Source organism: Bos grunniens, chromosome 23 (assembly GCF_055505025.1).
Source record: "Bos grunniens cultivar Pamir isolate PY7600 chromosome 23, Bosgru_T2T1.0, whole genome shotgun sequence".
Taxonomy (NCBI): Eukaryota; Metazoa; Chordata; class Mammalia; order Artiodactyla; family Bovidae; genus Bos; species Bos grunniens.
In genome coordinates, this window is record NC_141187.1 from 629337 (window position 1) to 634954 (window position 5618).

At 34.7% G+C, this 5618-nt stretch overlaps 1 pseudogene; it reads right to left on the minus strand.

Annotated features, from left to right (window-relative positions):
* Positions 1-4307: 4307 nt before the first annotated feature.
* Positions 4308-5238, minus strand: LOC147346457 (olfactory receptor 4C16-like; annotated as a pseudogene).
* Between the last annotated feature and the right edge of the window lie 380 nt (positions 5239-5618).

Below are 5618 nucleotides of genomic sequence, written 5' to 3' on the forward strand. Positions count from 1 at the left end.
GACAGAGAAGCCTGGTGTGCTGTAGTCTATGTGGTTGCAAAGACTTGAACATGACTAAGCGACTGAACTGAACTGATTATGTGTTGGAATGTTATCAAGAGAGTAGATCTTAAATATTATCACCACATATGAGCACACACATATACACACCCATAATAGTATTCGGAGTGAATGCATTAAGTAAATTTATTGTGATACTCATTTTCCAATATATACTTGTATCAAATAATCACAAAACTTACATATGTCATATGTCAATAGTCTCAATAAAGCTAGGAAAAAAGCCAGCAAAAAACAAGTCACATTTACTTAAAATGTCCAGGTAAATTTTTGATTAGTTACTATAATGTTTTCCTCATTTATCCCAGCATGTTGGGTAATAGTTCATACTAATAAACTTGCTAAATTGCCATATATATATATATATATATATATTTTTTTTTTTTTTTTTTTTTTTTACCCCATTATCCTCCCTATCAACTCTTATATATCATAGCAGGTTGTACCAGAGATAACACCTTCTTGGGGAGTTACTAGATGGTTTGACCAATGACTTGAGTTTAATCTATTCAAATGCAAGTTTACTCAGATTTCCTGTCTGGAATTCTGACTAGGGAATTGGATACACCCGAGTGAAGTGAAGTGAAGTGAAGTGAAGTGAAATGAAGGGAAATTGCTCAGTCGTCTCTGACTCTTTGTGACCCCATGGACGGTAGCTTACCAGGCTCATCTATCCATGGGATTTTCCAGGCAAGAATACTGGAGTGGGCTGTCATTTCCTTCTTCAGGGGATCTTCCCAACCCAGGGATCAAACCTGGGTGTCCTGCATTGCAGACAGACGCTTTACTGTCTGAGCCATCAGGGAAGCTCCATACACCCGAAAAAAGGGGGAGAATATTATAAGATACATAGAGAAAGAATCACTGTCTTGACAACCCAGAGCGATGTGAAAGCAGACATTTTGAGTAAACAGACAACATGAAGGCAATAGAGAATTTTTAAAATGTAAATTAATAGACTTTAAAAAAAGAATCACAGACAAGCTCAGAGAATGGCAGTTATGGCAGGAGTCTGGACTCCCAGAACCCTGAATGGTTAATAACTTTCTAGTTTATCCTAAGGCACAAGGACCTTATTATTAACTTGATTTTATAAAAACAACAAAAAAAGATACATTCTTTATTTTCTATAAATAGGTGAGCCTGATTGAACCCCAGTGCCTGATTAATTTTCTCTAAAGTGATAAATTCAATTTTAATATACAAGAAATAAAACAACTAAACTCTGCTTGGCATTCTTTCATGTTAAACAGCACATGGGAAATGAACATTCACTGGAAAATCTGTTTTGAATAGCATAAATGATAGGCAAAAATACAATGTTTATTTCCTTGGCAGGAAAAATAAGATGAGGACCTTTATATAGTTTTAGGTTAATAATTAGATATTAATAGATGACCACTAACTTTAGAAAGTTGTAAGAAAATGGCTTAGTCAGCTACAGAGCATGAGTGTTGTAGGTATAGGGTCAGAGCTAAATTATTGAGAAAAATAGAGAAGTTGCTAGGCCCAATGTGTGACCAGCAACCCAATCCCCCTCTTCCTTTCATGTGAAGGCAGGTCTCTATCGCTCTATCTTCACATTCACCAGTCTTGCCCTCTTACCTGAAAGCAGAAACTATTTATGTTTAAGGCAGAGGAAGTTAACAACAACAACAAAAACTTTTGGAATCTACACATGTTATAGGCAATGAGTACATATTTGGAAGTATAATTATTTTAAAGTAACTAGACTATATAATACAGATCTTATATTTTCTTCCTTCACCAAAAACCCCCAAACAAAACAAACACAGTTCCACTCTTTTACTTGGGCTTTGTGCCTAGTCCCGGAAATGGTAAGCTCGTGATGTATACTGACTGCTGACATCCTGGGAGCCCTGACAAGAAAGGGTCTCACATTTCACTATGTAGATTTTCACTTAATCTCTGTGTACATGCTGTTGTGCATTTTATAACTGCCCTCCACAATGATATCAGGAACACTTTTGTTCATTTTTTAAAAATAATAAACCTCCAATTTTGGTGGGATGGAATAGAGGAAGTGTCACCTGACTAGCAGAAAGTAACCTGGGAAAATAATTTTTATGTAATTCAATGTATGTTTCATGTCTACTTTTTGTGGAACTTGATGGTCTTACTTATCTCTTTTCTCAGATGGTTGTAACTTCTACTCTGCTAAGTTACTTAGTTACCTACCACTCATATCAATGTTTCAAAAAACACGTGAAAATCTTTTACCAACTGGTATTTCCTGTCTGGTTCTTTCTGTCATATGCTTTGACACATAATTTTATGATTTTTTCCTTAATTTGATGGGAATTTATAAGGAAAGGGAATATAATTTTAAGGGTAGCTCAGCACATTTAACAGAAATTTCTATTTTTTAAATATATATTTATTAGTTTTTTTCATATAATGACATATCAAGAGATCCAAAGGGAATAGAATGTTATAGCACAGATGACTTATTTACTGTCATCTGTACTGTCATTAATCACAGATGTGATTAATAAAAACTGTGAAGGATTAGCCTTGAAATTCTCAGAATGTAAAAAAAAAAAAAAATGTGTATAGAAAGATGCTAGAGTTCATTGCAGAATTCACAAGTTTCCATTTCCACACTGATCATTTTCTCAAAATAAAGAAAGAATATATACTTCTGGGTACAATGAAAGTAAAAGAAATTTAGTACTCATAATAATATTATTAGCTTGTAAATAGAAATAGAATTTCCAAATAAACAAAAATACTCTTATTTAATTTTCTATATGGGTAAAAATACAAATAATAAATCAGACAAATCAGAACATTTCTTAATGACCATGTAATTAGAGACTTCAGTGATAATGAATGATGAAAGAGGATATCCATCTCAACTGGATACATTTAATTTTCATCCAAATATCTCAGTCTTTCTTAAGTTACTTTACTTTCTATATAGTCTTAAAACTCATGAAAACAATTCATATATGTGGTATAACTATGTTTCAAAGCCTAAATATCCTCCTCTGGATTATAATGTTTTTTATTCAATTAACTTTTGTTTATAAATTCCCTACCATTGACTACATGTACATATTTCTTTAAAGCTCACATAAATATATCTTCCTTAATTTACAGCTTCTATGCTATAATCATAATAAAGTAATATTTAAACATACTATTATAATTGGTATGATTCAATAGAAAACTTAATAGATCCCTCAAAATAGAAGGAATCATTTTAATAGCAAAAAGTTTCTTTTTTTTTTTTTAAAGAATGTTAATATGAGTTCAACCCCAATAGTCAGACCTCCCTAAGGAAAAAACTACTACAAAAAAGTGAATTTTCTCATAATGTTCTGTCACTTTTCTAGAACAATTAGGCAAATATACAGAAAAAAAATTTGAACTATAGCCCAAGAAAAAGAAGAGAGGTTTCCTAGATTAAATATTTTGTCTTTATAATATGTATATACTATTATTATTTGAAATGGCACCCCACTCCAGTACTCTTGCCTGGAAAATCCCATGGACGGAGGAGCCTGGTGGGCTGCAGTCCATGGGGTCACTAAGAGTCAGACACGACCGAGTGACTTCACTTTCACTTCTCACTTTCATGCATTGGAGAAGGAAATGGCAATCCACTCCAGTGTTCTTGCCTGGAGAATCCCAGGGATGGAGGAGCCTGGTAAGCTACTGTCTATGGGGTCGCACAGAGTCGGACATGACTGATGCAACTTAGCAGCAGCAGCAACAACTATTATTATTTGAACCTGGTGATTTATTCTGAAGTCAGTAAGAAGAACAAAGTTGAAGGTCCATGATCAGACATTTGATCACAGTATCTAATAAATAAACTCTTTGAGACAAAAATATGTCAGGCTGTAGATAAAGCATATAGTGTAATTTTTTTTTTTATATATATATAGTGTAATGTTAAACAAAGAAATCCAGAAGTCAACACAAGGGAGGAAAACAGTAGATCAAAACTACAGCGATGTTAGAGAGACAAGAGAGGCAGAGACAGCAATGAATGATTAAGACCATGATCTTACATGACTGTGCATACCTGATGCTGTCAGTTCTACAAATATTTGACTCAATACTAACTAGCATGTGTGGTCACATTGCCCATTTTACTAAAGGAAGTAATCTTCACACTCTGAGTTAGGATTATATTAACTCCACAATAAGAGGATATTATTATCTATCAGGTTCTTTAAGATCAATCCAAACTATGAAGAAAACTTTGCAACTTCCATTCATTTTTTGTCATCTGAGACCAACTTCTTGCTCCATAACATCCTCATGGCATTTTTTACTTCTGAATTCCTCAGTGTATAAATCAGAGGGTTAAGCAAAGGTGTTCCAAGTGTGTAAAACACAGCTATCATCTTATCTATGGAGAAGGTGGTTGCAGGGCAAGTGTATATAAATATGCAAGGACCAAAGAACAAGATGACCACATGATGTGGGAGATGCAGGTGGAGAGGGCTTTTTTCCTCCCCTCAGCACTGTGGTTTCTAAGAGAATGAAAGGTGATAGAATAGGAGGACATCAGCATAACAAAACTCACTGTACAAATGGCCCCACTGTTGGACACCAAGAGTAGGTTGGTCACATAGGTTTCTGTACAGGCAAGTTGTAACAAAGGCTGCAAGTCACATAGACAGTGATCAATCACATTGGGACCACAGAAAGGTAAACTCAGGGTCAGAAAAATCTGAGCTGAAGAATGCACTCAGGACCCCACCCAGGCCACAGCCACCAACACACCACAGACTTGATGACTCATGATGGTCATGTCATGCAGGGGCTTACAGATGGCCACATAGCAGTCAACAGTTTTGAGGATGAGGATGAAGATCTTCAGGCAGCCAAAGAAATGGAATGAAAAAATTTGTACTATGCACTCATTGAAAGAGATAATGGCATTCTTCAAAAGGGCATCAGCAATCATCCTAGGGGCTATGCATGTAGAGAAACAGGTATCAGATAAAGATAAATGGAAAAGGAAGAAATATATTGGACTCCCAAGTGCCCTGCTGGTCTTGATGGTAGTAATAATCAGAAAGTTCCCCAACAAATTCCCAAATAGAAAATCAAGAGAGTGGTAAACACTATTTTCTCCCTAACAGGATCTTGTGTCAACCCAAGCAGAATAAACTCAGTCACATTATTATTCAGCTGCATGATCTTATCAATGCAGAGAAGGGGTGAGTGTTACATGCTTTATCTGCAAAATATATAAAAGAATTAATTAATGGTGTGAAGTGTAATTTTTAGGAATGTTTTAAGTGAGATAAATATTCTTCATCATGGATATTTTAGTTGTGGTTTCTTAACAAGGCACCTCAACACTTAATTTGTAATGACAACTTCATGGGGTCATTATGAGTCCCTTGTAAGATTGTGAAAAGTAAACTTTTCTATAGCACTCTTCAAATACAACCATTTGTGTATTTTACATGATTCTCATTAATTTTGCCTAATGAATATTAAGAAATACAGCTCCATTATATTGACTTAATTACTGTATCAGTTGGCATTTTGGATATATTTTACTGCCTTTG